The sequence below is a fragment of the Eschrichtius robustus genome, chromosome 1 (assembly GCF_028021215.1).
Source record: "Eschrichtius robustus isolate mEscRob2 chromosome 1, mEscRob2.pri, whole genome shotgun sequence".
NCBI classification, from domain to species: domain Eukaryota; kingdom Metazoa; phylum Chordata; class Mammalia; order Artiodactyla; family Eschrichtiidae; genus Eschrichtius; species Eschrichtius robustus.
This window is the reverse complement of record NC_090824.1, coordinates 61,917,139-61,937,967: the sequence shown is the minus strand read 5'-3', so window position 1 is coordinate 61,937,967 and position 20,829 is coordinate 61,917,139. Positions and strand designations below refer to the sequence as shown.

Genomic DNA, 20,829 nt, shown 5'->3' with positions numbered 1-20,829 from the left:
ACAAGCACCTCTAAGACTGAAAGAGTCAATGCCCAACTAGAAGAAGAGCACAAATACTATCATCCAAGGAGAACAGTTTCTTTTCAGTGTTCAATTCCCTGAGCTTTTCCTTCTCTTTGGAATGTTGTCCTCCTGTGAGGATACACACACATACACTTCTTCTGAGAATCCTACTTAACCTCCAGATCTCAATTTGGGCAACTATTTTCCCAGAAATCCTGGGGAAGAGACTGTTAGTTGTCCCCTAGTATTCATCCCCTTTTCTTCCTGGTTGCTCAGAATAAATACTACATTTCCCAGCCTTCCTTGCTGCTAGGTCACATGTGACCAAGTTCTGGCCAATGGGAGGTAAGTGCAAGTGGTTTGAGCAATTTCTAGGAAGTCTTTTAAAGTTAAGGAGGCTGCTCCTCTCTTTCCTTTTCCTACTTCCTTCTGGTGGAATGTGGACCTAGGGCAGGAGAAGCCATTTTGCACAATGAAGTGATTTTGGGCATGGAGGTCACATGTAGCACAGCAACAAGACAGAAGTAGTCCCTGACATCATGGAGTTATGGTCTACCTCCAGACATTCATGTTGAAGAAAATTTTCATTTCCTTTAAACTACTGCTATTTGGGTTTTCTGCCACTTGTACCTGAACCTAATTCTGATACAGGTACCCTTTGATGTGCTCCCACAGTACCCTGGACTTGTGTTATTACACGGCACTGTAACTGTTTTCTTGTCTAAAAGCTCCACAAGGACAGAGATTCCACCTGTCTTATTCACCTTTATATCCCCATCACTTTGCACAATAGTTGGCAGTCAGCTCAATAAAAATTTGTTGAATAAATAAATTGATGCTGATTAGGGTTACTGCACATGCCACTATGTCAGCTAATTCTCTAGATGAACTGAACTGGCAGCAGTTTATTCTACATTTATTTCATTAGTTTGAACATAACACAAATAAGCAAGCAAGGACAGAGAAATACTGGCAAATATGATATGAAATAAAGCACAGGAAGTATTTGAATGCAGAACTGCAATATTGTTGATCACATATCCAGATGTTCAGCAGCTATGTAAATGTGAGAAAGTGACCAATGATTCAACACCTAATAGACTGACAAATGATTCTTGAGAGGGGTGTGCATGCAGGGTATTGTGCTCAGTGCTGGGACATAGCCTGATGCAGTATCAAGGGTGCCTGAAAGAATGAAGAATTTCAAAAGTGGGCACAGAAGTGACACACTGAGAACAACCTTACATGTAAAGGGAAAACAATGAACAGAGAACAGCAATATGCATAAAACTAAGTTTTAGGCCCAGTGATTTAGTGTTGCTATTTACAGTGTGAAATGTTGCTATTTATGTTCTGTACCAATTCTAGTCTTGCATAACAGTTTACTTTTATTGTCAAATTGTCAACTGTCTTCAAGGAACTATGCCATGGTTCTCATAAAATGAATGACAGAAAATACAAATATTTACAATTTTTAAGTAAAATTTTAATTCAGCTGTGGCCTGGGTGTGCTTTATATTTGAGATTATTCATCCTAGGACACAAGGCTGATTTCTGTAAGGTAAAGACCTTACAAAAAATTTTTAAACATATATATATATATATATATATATATATATATAGAGAGAGAGAGAGAGAGAGAGAGAGAGAGCGAGAGAGAGAGAGAGAGAGAGAGAGAGAGAGAGAGAGAGAGAGAGAGAGAGAGGGAGAGGGAGAGGGAGAGGGAGAGGGAGAGAGAATATATATATTTCACCAAGAAGCATTTTCTACAATTTTCACCTACTTTGCCAATAACCACTGGTGGAGGACTCAAGGGTATCCTTAAAGCTGGGAATAGAAAGTCACATTAAAGGCATCACACTTCACAGAATGGATGGTGGATGGGATGGTTCTTTTTTTATTTTGGAGATTTAGAATGCTTACAACATAAAGCAGAAGACCCTTTTTTTCCAAACTATCCCTTTACAACCTAAGCCACAGAAAAGAGACAATGGAAGGTACAGGACCACATTGATGGACTGACCATGGGACACACCACCCCTGCTAACTCCTAACAGAATCCTCAAGTATAGAAACCAAGAATGCTGTTGTCATTCCTGTGCCTTCCTTCCTGGTCCACCTCTGCCTTCACCCATGAACAGTGCTGCAATGGCTTCAGTAACCTTTTTAGCAATAAAATGGGGGAATGCAGAAGACAAACTAGGTGCCCAAAGGTAGACTTGAATATAGATTATTAAAGGACAATGCCAAGTGATCCTTCAGTTCAGGTCTTAATTTTGATTTTAACTATACACAATGCTATTATACATTAATCTGTTCTAAGATAAATTACTTGAGAACAGAGTCTTCTAAATTTACTCTGACTTCTTATCACTGAGTCAATTCACATTTCCTTTCTCTACAATTCCATGACATATACCAGTTATATTACATTTTACATTACCAATATTATGTTACAATTCCATTACATATATCAAGAATAGCATTTATCACACCATACTATGGCCAGTAATATACAGAAATATATAACTGTCTCTCCACACCGCTCCCCCCATCCCCATACTGGCCATTGCAATATTCATCTCCAGACACTGTAGTCTACGTGAATGGCATCTCCTGCACTTGTGAAAATGTGTAGTCAAATACAAACTATGAGTTCTTAGAGAAGAGGGAGTATTTAACTTTATCGGCCCACTGAGTAAATAATGCTAAATACATGAAATTCACTCAGGAAGGTCTCTATCTACACTCACTGTCTCTATCTACACTCACTCCCTTGGTGATCTCATTCCAACCCATGGTTTTAATTACCATCTATATGCTAACAACTTGCCAATTTACATTTCCAGCCCAGACTTCTCTTTCAAAGTCTAGACAAATATCTGATTGCCTATTTGACATCTCTGCTTGGGTATCTGACAGCCATCTCAAAATTCACATGTTTAAAACAGGACTCCTGAGTGTCTTCACCAACACCCCTACTCAAAAAACAAAACAAAACAAAATAAAACAAAAAACAAAACAAAACAAAAGCCAACCTGTTCAACCTTAGAGTCACCCTGGACTCCTCTTTCTCTCAAAATCCTCTTCCAATCTATTGGCTCTACTTCAAAATATAACCAGACTTCTACCATCTCTCACTTCCTTTACTGCCTGTGCCCTCGCCCCCTTTCTGGTTAAGTCATGGTCACCGTTTCTCAGCTGATTAACTGCAGCACCTCATTAATATGTCTCCCTTCATCCACCTTTGACTCCTTCCATCTATTCTCACCCAACAGCCCAAGTGATCCTTTATAAGATGTAAGTCATTTCATGTCATTCCTCTGGTCAGCAATGACTCCCCATCTCACTCAGAGAAAAGCCATACATAATCCGGGCCTGCATTACTTCTCTCACCAACTAACTCTCTTACTATTCTCCCCCTCACTGATTCTACTCTGGCCACAGTGGCCTCTGCTGTCTCCCAAACATGCCAGGACTATCTCAGCTTTTGGCCTTAGTGCTAGCCATTTCCTCTGCCTGGAATGTCCCTCCCCCAGCTTCTACTTGGCCAACTTCCTTCACACGGTCAACGAGTAATCTGACCAGTCTAACACAGAGGTCTGCTCCTCCCCACCCCAGCACCAAAAAAAATCCTCATGCTGCTCTGCTTTTTCCTTTTTCCATGGTACTTATCAGCTTCTAACATACTACATTATTTACTTCTTTTTTATGTTTCTTGTTTCCTGTCTCTCCCAGTAGAATATAAGCTTCACCAGGGCAGAGATCTTTGTCTGTATTGTCCACTGATATGCACTAAGTACCCAGAATATTCCTGACACCTAATAGTTGCTCAATAAATATTTGTTGAAAAAAGAAATGGAATGATATAAAATAATAAACCTGACACAATAATGGGATTCCTTTACAGTGGTATGTAGAAGATGAAGTTTTAAGAATTTAGTGTACACAAAGAGAATTCACCCAGTCATTCAAGGAATCCATGATAATGTCTAATATAGGGAGTAAGTCTACTGATGTGTTATGAGTTTGTTTGTAGAACGAATGGATTATTCCAAAGATAATTTTGTTAAGTAACATTTTACGAATCAGAGAACATCTCAACATCTCCATGAAGACACAAAGGAATAGCAGTGCAGACAGAGAATTGAGGCATTCAAGCATCCCCAAGATATCAGTTACAAGTAAGACCTATGTTTTCCTTTCATCAAACCAAAAATTTTTGCATTGTACTATAGCCCCTTCCTTGGCATTTTCAAATTAAATCTAAGACTTCCCATTTGTTCTCTGAAATTCACACTATCCTATTACCTTAACTGATTTTGTGTGACATGTTTAACTCTTTAAAACTATAACTCTTTAAAATATAAAAGAATCTTTTTATTTTTTAAAGAGAACCACAGAGGGAATAAATGGTTTCAAACCGTGTAAATCTGAAATTCAAAAATAGAACAGCTAGAGACAGAACTGATAGTTTTTCATCTACTCTACTAGTCAAGCAAATCATTACAACATCCTATTTGATAGCCTGCCCAGAAAATGTGGTAGCCCTACTGAATTACAAGCAATGTGAGACTCATAAAGGGAAATCAAATATATTATACTTTCCCCTAATAATATTTAAAGTGCACTACCTTTGCGGCACAGTAAATTAATATTATGCACACTGAATTGGCTAAATAGGCAATGTGATTTGGCAGGCTTGAAAGATGTTGTTAAATGTTATGCTTTTGGGCAAGCCACAGCCTTCCTTGAAAATTCTGAAGCAAATATTTTCATGGAAGTTTACTGTTAGCATGTATTTTTCTAAAGAAACTAACCCTAAGCAATGGCCGCTAGCATGAATGTAAAGGGAGTGCAGTAATTTTCCTGGTGCATACTTCTTGCTCTCATAGAGTTTATTATCTCATTGATTTAAGAATTTAGGAAAATACATTTCAGTTATAAACATATGCATACATTATGGTCTAGAAATCATGGTAGATAGAGCATGTACAAGGGAGGAAGAAAAGTTTAGGCAGAGTTTAAAAATAAGTGAGTTTTTAAAATCACACTTTGAATGCAGAGACAGAAAGTTTGAAAATTATTAAACTAATGAAAATCTCACTCGTAAGCAAAGTTTGTATATATTTTTTAAACTCAATTTCAGCTCAGTGTAATACACACACACACACACACACACACACACACACACACACATTTTTTTGGCCATGCCATGTGGCATGCAGGATCTTAGCTCCCCGACCAGGGATCGAACCCGTGCCCCCTGCATTGGGAGCACAGAATCTTAACCACTGGACTGCCAGGTAAGTCCCAATGTAATGTATTTTAAAATTGTTGTTTGCTATTTTAATTCAATGGACGTTATCCTTTTATTTTCCTTTTTTGTTATTAAACTTTATATTAGACCCCAAGTAAGCTCCAAGTGCACTTAGGTAAGTGGTCCAATTTTCAGATATGTTGGTCTTTTATGGAAAGTTAACTGCTATATATGGGCCTTAACACAATCAGTAATGCAATGAGAAACACCAGGGGAAAAATAAGCTGTGGATTAGGTTGGCAGATGGTAAAATACCTTTAGAAATGTATAAAATGCTTTAAAGAGAAGGAAATGTGAAGAGAGAGAAAGAGACTTATCACTTGTTTTACAGATTATATGTGTGTATAATATATATACATTCACAAAAAGTTTGCATTGCATTTTGTTTATCTAGAGTGAAGAAAATGTTCAAGCTGACCAGCATTTCAGCATTGGAAGTTTATCAAAATGCAGAAGGGCAGCTGAAGAAGGGATTAGGAATCTATGGTATGTCTGCCAAGTACCAGGACCTCTCGTTCCAACTCAACAGAAGACTTGCCCAATTCTGGGGACTTCTCTATCAACCAGAAAGAAAAAGACATTTGCTCTGCCTCAGGATTTCTTCTTTTTTTTTTTTAATTGAAATATATTTGACATATAACATTATGTAAACTTAAGGTGTCAACATGATTTAATACATTTATGTATTGTAATATGATCGCCACTGTAGCAATAATTAGCACTTCTATCACATCACATAATTATCTTTTCTTTTTAGTGGTTGGAATAATTAAATTCCAGTCTCTTCAAAAGTTTGATAACTTTTTACAGGATTGGTCTTGCTTTCTTCTTTTATTGAATTGCCTGGAAAGAAGGATCCCTCTATTTGTCACAAGACTCAGGAACAGAACTCAGCCCCTCCCTGCCCACCCCTCCAGTCCTGCGCAGAAGCTGGCTCTCACAGGCCAGACACTATGCGTCTCTTCCCAACGATGCATTCAGCGGCATCACGTTCGTAGCTTGAAATTGGCCACGCTGGGAGTATTTACACTAAGGAAAATGGCAAAGGCTACAAATCAGAGATTTTGTTTATTTGTTTGTTTTCCAGAGATCCAAATTAAACATTTACCAGCACAACGCTGCCCAAATCTAACCACAAATTCTGTTGCCTATCCTATTAGGTTCAAATAATTTTAAAAGTATAGTACATGGAGAGTTTTAAATTTCCAGTAGTTCTTTAATTCTGCTTGTCGCAAATTTCCAAAGGTGCTGTAAATTAATCTTTAGCTTATATTCTCTGTTCACGACAATTTAACAATAAGAATTATGATCCTACCCCAGAATTTTAAAGAAATCCTTAGGAACTGATACCCAAGAAAACCAACCAACCCACCAAACTACCGACCACACCTATGATTTGCTATGCTGTTGTGCAGATGCTTCTATTCTCTAGACCACGTAGAGATTTGGTAATGAGCGCAACAGTCTTCCACTTCTCAGGAAAACAGCTTCTTGCCCCTGCCCTCCTCCAAGAGCGTGAGCACCTTAAAAGAGAGGAGAGGAAATGTGGCTACGAAGCCAGCTTCGCCTTAGTCACCGGACGGAAGTCCAGAAACAGGAAGAAGGCCTTGGGCAAATAACACAGCATCTTGCTAAATGAAGAATTCAGGTTTTTAGGTCACAAGTAGCCAGTTCTTCCTTAGAAAATAAAGTCACTAGTACCAATTACCATCAAAGAAAAAGAAGGATGGAATTATAATGTTTTTCTCCCTATTCTAAATAGTACTACTTCCTGCAATCATATTGTTCATCTTGAAAGAGTTAAAAATTTAGAACTTTTAAAATATTTGCCACCATTGCCTTAATTAATATATAGCCAAGTTTTCTGCACTTAATCACACTGCTTTGCTACTTGCCGTTAGGTGATAGCTCTTAATTTTTTATTTGCCATGACCTAGAGCCATAGTTACACACATTCTTATTTCTGAACTGTTATTCCACACCAGCCTCCGTACCATGCTCCCAGGAAATCCAGCTTACTGAGTCAAGTATTCTAGGTAAATCCCAATACACCAAATGCTTTATCAAGGTCTGGCTTATGGGGAAAAAAAAGAAGAAATCCAATTCATTTTCAGCCATACAGTTTAATCACAAAGAATTACTACTAAGTATGGATTAAGCTAATCTTTATTTCCACATGAAAAACTTGCAAAAATGAAACTGCGCTTCAAGTAAAATAAGTACCAGCTGAAAAACAATATTTGGATACTAAAGTGTGAGACATTACATAAACACAACGGCAGGTAGATTTCATAACGCAAATATTTAGCTGTAATAGCATTGAATATATTACCACTCACAGAAACATTATCTAAATAATAATCAATGTTTGATTTCAGTTAATATTCTTAAATTACTAACTCACTAGAAACAATATTTGCCTCCATGGCTTCCATCCCAACGAGCACCGTGGTATGTGTCTTTGCTACTGTATAACATTAAATGTACTTAATCTCAGTTTTCTAGGTGTTGGACAAGTACATGTCCAGAAGGGTTTTCATTCACCAAATTTTTTTGAGTGCCTACTGTGTACCTAGTTATCCCAGCATATTTCTAGATGTTGGTTCTCTTCTGCTTGCTTCCGTTTTCCATTTTCTCAGAAAGCAAGGTCATCAATTGAGAGTGATGATGAGGAAGAGATGTTAGATGAGATGTTAGAGAGAGCAGAGAGAAGGTGTGAAACAGTTGTCAGTAGGACTGAGGGAGGCGATGGATCAGGGAACGTAGTATGATTAGTAGGTAGCACTGGGTCCACTTGAGGCCAGCAGTCATGAATATAGCGTCATTTTCTGTAGCCACATTCAGCTGTGTGCATGCAGGAAGAGTAGGCAGGGTAATATTTAACCAGGATGAGGTTTTGCCAAATGAATATGAGGAAGTGACAGAGGGCAACGAAAAGAATGTGTGCCAGAAAGTGATTATAATGGTTGACTACGGAAGCTAGGAAGGAGGGAAGTGAGGACAAATGGGGATGAGGACATGGTGGTAAGAGCAGAGGCTTGCTGGTCCTGTTGGAGACAGGATACTAGAGGAGAGAGCTGGAGAGAGGTGGAGGTAACATTGAGATGACTACTAAGTTCCATTTTTATTAATACATAGTAACTAAAGCTTGTTGTTTTTTTTCTCTCTTTATCTCCAGTGTCTAGCACAAGGTATGGTACATCATCTACATACTGAATGAAAGTGTTGAATGAACAAAATGTTGATCCTATTATTGAGTAATACCAGGTATGTGAAGAACAAATACACTGATGGACATTCACCATTCCCTGAACTAGATTCAGCAGATATTCTCTTTGTTTTGTTTTGATCTTCAAGGTTTCTTTGAGTTTATGGTTTGACAAATATTTAACTAAGATCCTATAATGACCAGAATGTGTACACCTTAAGCAGTTAATACACTTAATAGCCAATGTACATCATATAGAAATGTAGAAAATTTGAAACATCAACTAAAATAATTATACAAATAAATACAGGCCTCTAAAGATGGGTCAAGAACCCAAACAAAACTACTTTAAGAGATTTTGAATCTACAATATTAAGTCCTCAAAAGTAAAGGGACACATTCATATTTATATTCTGAAGCAAGTTTAGATAGTAATAAATGAAACATTGTAAATGAATTAATCATCTTTTCTAGGGAAGGCAGCCCTAACTTTTTGTCAAGCAACTTAAAACGCATCCTCACTAGAAGAATCTCTTGATGGATGAATTTTAAAACTATGACAGTCTACCCTGGAAATCTACAGGGTGCCTACAAAGTCTGAAAATACAGACAAATAAAATTTCTTCATGTGCTACTTTGATGCTCCAAGGATCAACGTCTTCATTTTTTTCCTATGCACTAAAGTAATCTAGAGGACATGTGAAACAATGGCAGAAACTAAAAGGGTACTATAATTCTGGGAACAACACCAGAGCTCCACCAAAATCCATTTTCTCTTTCTTCCATGATCCATGATATCTCAGAAAGATGGCATTTCCCAGCATCTCTTGTGTGTGACCATGTGACTAAGTTCTCACCCACGGAATGTGAGTGGCATAGAGCTTAAGACCATGAGTATGCCTCTTTACTACCCACTTTCCCCTTCCCACTAACTGGAACTTCAGCGTGGTAGTAACTCAAGTTATGCCTTACAGATGACAAAACAGTGCCCTAGGGGATGGTGGAGCAACAATTGGAAGGGACCCATGTCCCAGAGTGACTATGAGGAGCAGAGATTTCGTGATGAACTGAACTACTACCATCAGAACTGTCACATGGGGGCTTCCCTGGTGGTGCAGTGGTTAAGAATCTGCCTGCCAATGTAGGGGACACAGGTTCGAGCCCTAGTCCAGGAAGATCCCACACGCCACAGAGCAAAAAAGCCCGTGCGCCACAACTACTGAGCCTGCTCTCTAGAGCCCGCGAACCACAACTACTGAAGCCCGCACGCCTAGAGCCCGTTCTCCACAACAAGAGAAGCCACCGCAATGAGAAGCCCGCGCACTGCAACTAACAGTAGCCCCTGCTCCCCACAACTAGAGAAAGCCCACGCACAGCAACAAAGACCCAATGCAGCCAAAAATAAATAAAATAAATAAAATTATATAAAAAAATTTTTAAAAAGTACTGTCACATGAAAGAAAAATAAACTTTTTTTCTTTAAGCCACTGTATGGTTGGGTCTCTTTGATACAGCAGTTACAAATGCCAAATCAATTAGCACCATCATACAGTTGCTAGCTGTATTATGAATTCATAAATGGCACCTTTTCTGAACTAAATTCAACTTACAACCATGGAGGAGAGAGGATTCCCTTGTCTCCCAAGAAGAAGAAGAGTGACATTATGAAGTGTGCTGAGACCAGGGCTGTGAAATTACAGTGGGTTCACTCAAGCTGCACCTATGGCTTTCTCTTGCCTTGGAATGGGTTTTGGAGCACCGGTAATTGAAACTGAATTTAAGAACGTGAGATTTAAAGTTGATATGAAAGATATGGCTCAAGTTGGACCATAATACAATTATTAAAATGAGCAAAGAGTCTAAAATGTCATTGTCTAAAAAATGAAACAATACTGTTTTTTCCATTGCAGAGTTTAATTTATTCAGTATTCGTTTCACACAGCTTGAAAGATACTCCTACAAGGAGCTGTTTGTGTTTTAAAAGGGTGTTTTCCAGAATGAACACATATTCCACGCTTTCTGTTTTACCTTACCAATGAAAAGCTGGAGGAGTTGGTGTGAGAGAAACAGTGCTTTCTTATTCATGCAGGTAGTCAATTCCAACAAAAATCATTTGTCAGGGCTCTTTTGGTTGTTTCAGTCAAAATTCAACACAAATCAGCTTAAACACAAAAAGGGAATTTGTTGGCTCATAATTGAAATGATGGAATTGGCAGCGATGCTTGGCTCCAAGACCTTCTCTCCCCTTCCCTCATCTGCTTGTCTCTGCTTGTCTTTATTCACTCCTGCTACAGAGGTTTCCTAACACAGAGAGGTAAACTGCCTCTGAGAACCCCTGATTCCCATCCTGTCATCTTTCAGGTGCAAGAGGCAAGCAGGACTCTTCTCTGAGGGCTCCAACAGAAAAATCCTGGGAGGGCTTTGATAGATCTCACTTTGGTCACATGTGACTCCTTGGGCCAATCACTGTGGGAAGGAGGTTGTGGACATCTGATTGGTGGGGATTTGGGTCACATGTGTACCCCTGGATGGAAGGCTATAGAAAATAAAATTTCAGAGTTTTAAAATCTCTTTGTAACATCTTTTTCTTTGTACTTTGGAAAATAAGTCTGGATTTGGAATATTTAAACAACACTCTAGCTGCTTCCTTATCTAAATAATTAAGTTTTCATCCTAATTAACTGACTTCTTTTCCACACTGCTAACCATCCAGTGACAATGGTACTGGATTAATTAATTGCACTTCATTTCAAAAAACACTTTTCTACTAGGAGCTCTAGTTTATGGTTTGGTTATTCTATATTCCTGTGTGATGAGCAAACTTGGAAAGAAAATGAAATGTCTCAGGTTTGAAATATACATATATTGCATAAGATGTTATGTTCACTTATGGATAAGGCCCGGCTCACCTAAACTTGTCATGTATAAAGTATTTATTGTATCAGGAAAGGTGTGCAGAAACAGCATAGACATAATCGCTGCTTGAAAGGTGGCAATCCCTGCTTGCAATGGCTTCCATAATAACTCTGGAAGCCATTGCAATAGGGCATCATGGTTATTAAAACTGTACACTGCTTCCTGGGGGGGCAACAGAGGTAACTCTGCCTGCATGTTACAGTCCACAATTCAGTTTGGCATAGCATCTTGCACGAAAGTGTATCCCAAACCACTTTACAGAAGTGAAATTTCCATTCTCAAGCCAATATATGCTATACATTACAGAGCAGCTGTGTGCAAACATTGCCTCATGGAAAAAAAGAAAAAACCTAAGGCATTAGGTCATGAGATAGAAATCCAAAGAAAAACTTAGGAGGCATGGACCACTAGGGCAGGAAGGAGGGAGAAGAGGAAAGAATGATGAGGAAGGAAACAGGTTAATTTGCAAGTTTTAGAAATGGATCTGTAATAAGCTAAAGACACATCACACAATATTTTCCCCAGAAAAAGTTGAGAGTGAGACAATATTTTATATGATCCAAAGGAGTAGTAGCAGAAGTTAAATAAACATAAAAAGTAAGAAGTGAGGGCTGACAAACTTTCAAAGTAGTGGTATAATTATACAAGATTAGTAATCTCAACTAATAGGGGATAAAGGCAATACAATGACGTATTTTGAGCTAACCTGAATTATGGTAAACTATTATCTAGAAAGGTTAGGGGATGAGATGTACTGTGAAAACTAATTTCATAAGCATAAGCATTATACATAATTGTGCATTTAAAAATAAATACAGTTTTATAAAATATTACTAATACAATAATACTAAGACAAACCAAATAGAACACACACTTTTAGAATCTCACCTGGTTTTAAGAAACCATAAAATATCCATTTTTATTTTATTTTTGAGTCCTAGAGTACCAGTTAATGCGGAATTGTATTTAACAACTGACAACAAAGAGTTTGCTTTACTTAAACTGGATTCCCAATATAAAATCTTGTTTTTAAACCTAAATAACTTTTTAAGTGGAAATTATTCCCAAGAATATAGAGCGACAAAAAAATTTGACTCTTTATTTACATTTCCCATCATATAAATAACAGTAAAATATTTTTTAAAATTCAAATTCTCCACTTTAGATGTTCACTTGAAGCTTAAGTTTCTATTTTGAGTATTATCCACATAGCAAATTAATCTTCTATACACTGTGTGCATAACAAATATTATTCTAGTTCCGTAAACTCCAAGATTATCCATTTATCAAGGGGTTTATAGAACTCATTAAAAGTTATGCACTTCTTTTAAGGGGATATACTCTTGGGTACTGAAGTTTTCCACATAAAAATATGATTAATTCTGTATCTTGTGTAAGTTATTCATGTTTGGCATCTGCTCATTTTAATTTGGCAAGTATCCCATTTTACATGACTCATATAACACTATACATGAAAAGTGAAGAAATTAAATCCATAATGTATTATTTCCCCAAATGTTTAGAAATACTGGATACTCAATTGGGTTGTAAATGAATTTGGTATCACTGGCCTTTAAGGGACACTGAAGATTACATAGATTATTACTGATTTTGTCAGCTTAACAAGGGTTTTAGCAATGCCGGATATATATACATGAAAATTCCCACCAGACTAGGTACAATTAAAGTTTTTCTTTTACCTTCTTAAATGCGCAGTATTTTTTTTTTAAACCCATGCTATCTGAAAAAAAAAAAAATTACTGTGTCTTAAAAGGAGAAACAACTGTTCAGGAATTTTTGTACTATCATATATCTTAAGAATGATGACAGAATAAAGGATCCTCCCCTGCACCTTCCTCTCCCTCATATGCTCACTCTACAATGAAAAACAGTATAGCAGAGTGGTTATTGGTGTCAGATCGAGTCAGGATGATAATCTTGGTTTAGCAGTTTCCTCTCTGTGCGATGGAGGTAAAAACTGTACTGACTTTAGCACTCAGCACAATGCCTGGCATATTAAAAGCATGGGATAAATAGTGGCTACTTTTACTGTTGCTACTACTATTTGTAACTCTGAGACTTCTTAGACAACCCTAAGAAGCTTTCCAGAGTCTATAGTGATGAGGGTTCCAGCTGCACTGCTGATGTCATCCTCCCCAGTCCCAGCCTCATCTCAGAGTCCAGACATTCCAGCGGTGGTGACACTGGTGGGACTGCAAATGATTCTTCAGCCTGGGAAGGCTCTACTCTGGTGGCTGCTGTCTCAACTATACCCTTCTCTAAGGAGGGAAGAATCAGGTAGTAGAAAAAGACACACACACACACACACACAAACACACACACACACAGGGCTCTGAAAACCTCAGTTTGAGTTCTGTATGAAGTTTCACAGATCACTTATTCCAAGGATCTTAGCCTGTAGTTGGACTTTGGAACAAGGAAGGTGTCCACGAACTCCCAGAAATTATATGTCAAGTTTTGATTTTAATGTCCAATTTTATGGCAAGAGTAGTCTGTGACTTTCAACAATTTCTCCACAGATTCTGCATCCTTAAAATGATCAAGAACCGCTCATTGAGCTTCAATTTCCCCCTCTGTAAAACAGGAATAAAAATAATAGTCCTACTGGTCCCACAGAGTTGTCCTGAGGACTCCTTTAAACAGAATATGAAATCACACTGTAAGTCACCACCGTACAAGCGTTTGTTATTCCTAACTTTGCTGTCAGTATTTCTTTTATCAGTTTCTATGAACATTTCCGATTACTCAGTGTCACCCACAAGGACCTGAAAATCTTCCATCTACTTTTTGCAAGCCTGTCATAGCTTGCCCAAGCAGTAAGCATTGAAAAGAAGATTGAGGCACTACCTCCAGAAAATAGTCTATAGATGTGTTTTGTTCAGTTCTCATAGCGTTCTTTTTAAAATGAATTGGTTGTCAACATTTAGCAATCAGAAGTTTTCATATTAAAAAAATCAGATTTCCAGGCTATTTGAAAACTGAAGTATCTGGCAGCCCTGAGTCATCTTCCTGCAGCCAGCACTGAGTACAGGGACGTGTGCCACCACCCCTCTCACCCCCCACAGTTGAATCTAGTTCTCCTGTTCCTCTCCTTTGACTAACTAGACACATAAGGGTCCCTATCCTATAGATGTCAATTCTAAATCTTAACTGAGTATAATCATTCTGCTTTAAAAATATATAAGGTGCCACGTCCCCCTTTTTTGTTCTTAGAAAGTTTCAAACTGCAAATATAGAATAGTCAGCATAGACATTCAGGCAATTGAGGACAAAGTGTCTATATTTTCCATATACATTGCTTTTTCTATTAGTGAATTTTTGTCCTTTGAAAGAACGTCCTTTAACAGGAATATTGAAGGGCAAGACCCATGATGTGATTAAAAGATCCAAAAAAGAGGCATGTGACGAGATTGAGGAAAAGCCATTTTAGCCTAGGCGAAGTTCTGACCATGACTCATAATTTGACCGTGGACAAGTCAATAGGTACAGAGAAATAGGCAGACTGCTGACATATCATTTGGGAGAACTCGAAGTGAATCAGCAACTCAAAGGGCCTCCTAGTTTTATCTTCAGCAAAAATGTTACTTTCAAGGGTAAGAAAATTTTGAAATACAGGATGGTGTTTCTTTCTCTTAAATTTCATAGGTTACAAGAGATTGCATAAGACTGACTTTTCTCTGGAACTTATGAGGAGGAAGGGCCACTATAAAAACTGAACATGCACAGTGAAAAATGAAGGGTTAGGAAGTACCCAATCTTCCTTTTCAAATCAAATGTTCTCTCATGTTATTAAGGGTCCCCAAATAATGATGATATGGGTTATAATAAAGAAGAACAAATGACAACAGGAAACCCACTTAGATATGGTTAGAATGGACTCCTTTCCAAAACAGTTCTTAAGCTCTAGTTCAAGATTATTTGCTCTAAGAAACACTCTATGTTTTAAAAATTGGTGATATTGGCATTGGAATTTTAATTCAAAAGATTATATCAGTTAGCTTGACTTGTGAAAGATTTCAAGATTTATACAGTCATTACCAAAGTAAAATTTATGTTGGATCATGTACTACATAGTAGATGCTTCAGCAAAAGCAATATGGGGTAAAAGAGGCCATCCATTCCAGCAGTATAGACCACAGGAAGTTTTTTTAAACCTAATAGCAGGGGCCATTTGGGTTAGAGCAAGGTTGCACTGTAAATCTGCCATTCTTACAGGGCCAACTTTCTCAATGCATATTGAACCAATATTCCTGCTATGAAACTGTGTAAGCTAGATTCTGTGCCACTGTAGTAAAATGCTCCTCAATAAACTTGTTTTCACAAGAAGTTTGCCCACTCATGCGTCCCAAAGCTGTTGTAATCTTCATTGTTGAGGCTGATCTAACAGCAGGAACATTATTCTATTTCTTGACATGTTTAAAATTCTCTAATGAATAAAGCTAACAGCTTATGGCTGCTTCAACTGTCACTTGATTACCCCAGAGGGATCTTCTGTTCTTTTTCTTGTTCTTCCTTTTTTTTTGTCTTTAAAACGGCCTCCTAGTTTGTTTTTAACTACCTTGTGCGCAGAGGTCTGAAGGGGAAAGCAGATCAAAGATCAGCTTGCAACATAAAAAGCAGCTGTAGTTAATTAAGGGCAAATGAAGGACATCTGACCAGATTCTTTATGAGCCGCCTTGTCACACATTCAACAGTCTATAATCTCTGTGACCTTGTCCCTTGGTCCTGAACTGTCGCCAAACCTGAGAAATGGATATGTCTCAAATTATATACAAATGGAAAAAAGGGAGGAATGTTCAGGGTGTGGCTTAAGAAAGAGGAAGTGCTGTGGAAGAAGAATGCAAATGACTGAAGTTAACTGGAATATGTAGAAGTCACCTGGAGTTTCCATTGGAAAGCAGTGAGTCTTTCGCCACATTAAAAATACAACGGTTTGTTATAAAGAGGTAGTGGTAGATAATCAGATTATAAAAGGTAACATTTGAGAGGTGATAGTTATTCTGCTGATTTGAAAGAAAATGAACTAAGAATACTCTTGTGTAGTATTTATATATATATATATATATTTTTTTTTTTTAAAGGAGAGATGTGAGGTTTATACTCCAAATGGGCAATGAATATTCTCCTTTTATTATTTATTTATTTATTTTTAATTAATTAATTATTTATTTTTAAAAATTTATTTATTTATTTATTTATGGCTGTGTTGGGTCTTCATTTCTGTGCGAGGGCTTTCTCTAGTTGCGGCAAGTGGGGATCACTCTTCATCGCGGTGCGCGGGCCGCTCACTATCGCGGCCTCTCTTGTTGCAGAGCACAGGCTCCAGACGCGCAGGCTCAGTAGCTGTGGCTCACGGGCCCAGTTGCTCCGCGGCATGTGGGATCTTCCCAGACCAGGGCTCGAACCCGTGTTCCCTGCATTGGCAGGCGGATTCTCAACCACCGCGCCACAAGGGAAGCCCCAGTATTTATATTTTTAAAAAATTTACAATTGTTCTGATTTTTTTAATGTTATTAAATCTAAATCTCTCAAGTGAAACAATAACTTCTTATAATTTTAAAAGCAATGCATACTCATTCTAAATACTTGAAAAATCCCAGAGACATGGAAGAAAGAAAATGAAATTCTCCCAAAACACAGCCTCTGGGAGAATCTCGTTAAGGTTTATATTTAAATCAAGAGAAAAAATTTGAGTACTACTAACAAAAAACCCCAGTGAAGTTGCACAGTACCTGTTTGTAGATGGCCAAGATGGCTACAAAGCATGGATGATGGAGCAAAAAGTCTGGTTTTTGGCAAGTCATTAACCTCTATCAACACCAGAAAAATGGCTGTCAGGGTCTGCACTGATCTCTTAAAAGTACATCTCCAGCATGGATAAAAGAAAAGCCACTGTATAATCCCCAAAGTGATTGGATAGCTCTTAGATCTGCCTGTTAGCTTACTTGTTATAGGCCTAGAATGGCAAGCTCCATACCCTGACTTCCGCTTACTCTTGACTGAAGATTAAAGATCATAGGGAAAAAGTCTACTTCACAGGACTTTCGAAAGAAATAGGAGATCGTATCTCTGGGAATGCTTTGGAAACTGCAAAGTATTAATTAATTAATTAATTAACTATTATTAGCAGTAATTGAGGTGCTGTGGAAGACACTAAAAATGAATAAGAACTTACCTTCAAGAAGTTTTTATCAGGTACTTACAGGTACAATATATAAACAAATAAAATATTAATTAAAATTTGAAAATAGGTTCAAATTACAATGCAAGCAGTGTGCCAGATAACCATCAAATGAAATGTAAAAATTTGAGAAGGGATGATAAAGTATAGGTTTTTATTTGTTCCTAAACACACATATCAGAACTAACCAACAAAAATGAGTGTTACCCTTTTCGAAGTCATCACCTTCGCCATCCACAAGCATACTAAAAAGGTATTGCTGGGGCTTCCCTGGTGGCGCAGTGGCTAAGAATCCGCCTGCCAATGCAGGCGACCCGGGTTCGAGCCCTGGTCCAGGAAGATCCCACATGCCGCGGAGCAACTAAGCCCGTGTGCCACAACTGCTGAGCCTGCGCCCTAGAGCCTGTGCTCTGCAGCAAGAGAAGCCACTGCAATGAGAAGCCTGTGCACCGCAACGATGAGTAGCCCCTGCTCGCTGCAACTAGAGAAAGCCCTCGCGCTGCAATGAAGACCCAATGCAGCCAAAAATAAATAAATAAAATAAATAAATTTATAAAGAAAAAAAAAGGTATTGCCATTTTCGAAACATTTTTGAGATTTATGGGATTCCTTGAGCCTATGGTATATAGTTTTTAAAAACCTAAAGTGATAATTTTGAAGATAGATTCAGTTTCTGGAAAGAACCAAGCATCAGATGGAACCAAGAGTGGTGAATGCAGAGGCTAATCAGACTGGATCATACTACCTTAGATAGGAAAACAATGTGGCCACAGAATAATGAAATTAATCATTGTACATAAGACATATTATTTCTGAAGAGTATTCTCCAACAGTGGGTATCCCAAAAATATTTTGATTAAGGCAGTGCCTTAAAATAAGCTATTGGTTACAAGGGCAGTATTAAATGGAGTGAATAAATTCTGATTTCTTCTTCATTTAAAAAAGAACTGGTTACTTTATATTCATACTCTGTAATTACACAGGATTTTAGAGGAGGGAGATATGGGAAAGTTTTACAGTCTAATTTGGGTTTGATGTTACTGAAGGATAGACAAGATAGGGTTGGGAGAGCAGACAAAGAGTGGATTTCAGGGAGGTGGAATGGTGTGTAAAAATCAATGGTGGACTTTGTGTCCACCTAGAGGGGTGGGATAGGGAGGGTGGGAGGGAGACGCAAGAGGGAGGAGAAATGAGAATATATGTATATGTATAGCTGATTCACTATGTTATACAGCAGAAACTAACACACCATTGTAAAGCAATTATATTCCAATAAAGGTGTTAAAAAAAAATCAATGGTGGAGCACAGAGGATTTTTGTGGCAGTGAAACTATTCCTTACGATACTTCAATGATGGCTACATGTCCTTATACATTTGTCAAAACCCATAGATGTACACCACCTAATATAAATATGGACTTTGGATGATGATAATGTATCAGTATAGGTTCACCAATCATAACAAATACACCACCCTGGTGGGGGATGTTGATAAGTGGGAGGTGTTGTGTGTGTGCAGGGGCAGAAGGCCTATGGGAATCCTATGTATTTTCTCCTCATTTATACTCTAAAAAATAAAGTCTACTTAAGAAAATGATGGTGGGAAAGCACAAGGCATTAATGGGGAATGTGAGGAAAGAAGAATTAGAAAGCATTCCAGGAAAAGGATAAAAGACTATAAATGAGAAAAGAAGGCAAAGTTCCAGGAAACAAAAGGATTTCAGTATGCATAGTACTGTCCAACAGAACTTTCTGCAATGTTGGAAATATTTTATAATCTGGGCTGTCGAATATGGTAGCCACTAGCCTCATGTAGCTACTGAGCACATGAAATGTGGCTAGTATGACTGAAGAAATGATATTTTGTTTTTATTTGTTTTTAATTAATTTAAATCTAAATAGCCATATGTGGGTAACAGATACCATATTGAATAGTGTAGGATAGAGCATGGAGTGGTGGTCCTGTGACACAGGGATGGAGAATTATATGGAAGATATAGAGTTATATAGGAGATATACAGGAATTATATAGGAGATTGCTAGATACCAGAGTATCTTCCAGCTATGTTAAGGAGGATTAAATTTATCCTAAGGAACACGAGAAGCCAATGCAAAGATTTAAGATGGGTGGCAACTAACATGATCAATTTATTTGCTTTTTGACCTCAAGCTACACTGAAAAGAATGGATTAGGGTTGGGATGATGGTTTACCTAGGAGGCAGGGGCACCAGGGAAAAGGCTATTGGATAATCTAAGTGAGAGATGTCATGACCCAAAAGGGTAGAAATAGAGGGACTTGAGGGACCTTTGGGAGGTGGAAGAAAGGATGGATTGGAGGTTAGGAATGAGGGAGGTAGAGGAATAGATATACGAGGCTTAAGAATGGTAGATGGTGGTGCCATGGTTTGCAGACAAGTCCAGTTAGAGACACGTTGAGTGTAAGGGGCCTGCTAGGCATCCAAATGGGATGATACACATTTGGGAGGCATGTACATGCAGATGGAAGCCATGGGAGGGAATATGACCATCCAAAGTGAGTCTGAAAGTGAGAAGAAGAGGGCCTAGGACCAAACCCCAAGAATACCAATACCCTGACATGATTCTTTTGCTTTTAAGTCAGTTGCATATTCATTCCTACATATTGTAGTGAACCATATTAATCTGCACTCGTGAATCTTTTAAATAAAAACCCCAAGCTCACAGTCTCACCACCCCACAGCTCTCTCTCAACAGATGAGTAGTTGAGATTCTCTCTCCCCACAACCCCCATGTTAGGACACCTTGACATGTGAAAAGTATTATTCTAAATTCATTTTTTTTTCATTCAGGACACAATTTCAGATAAAAAAGTAAACGTTAATACAAAAAGAAAAAAATAACTGGTAACAGAGACTATATTCTTAATAGTTAAGTGTGTTTTAAAAGAAGTTAATAACACAGTCATCAAAAATAAAATCCACAAAAAACTAGTGAAATATGAATAAAATCTGGAATTTAGTTAATAGTGATGCACCAGTGTTGATTTCTTAGTTGTACTCTGGTAAAGTAAGATGTTAACTTTATGGGCAATAGGTGAGGGGTATATGGGAACTCTCTGTACTATCTTTGAAAGTTTTCTGTAAACCTAAAATTATTCCAAACTTAAAATTTTATTTAAAAAACAAAAATAAGGAACTTCC

General features: G+C 37.8%; 1 protein-coding gene across 2 annotated transcripts in view; it reads right to left on the bottom strand.

The window, feature by feature from the left end:
• The window catches only part of SLC25A21 (solute carrier family 25 member 21), a 514,375-nt gene that overhangs the window by 207,674 nt on the left and 285,872 nt on the right, over window positions 1-20,829 (bottom strand). The window lies entirely within an intron of this gene.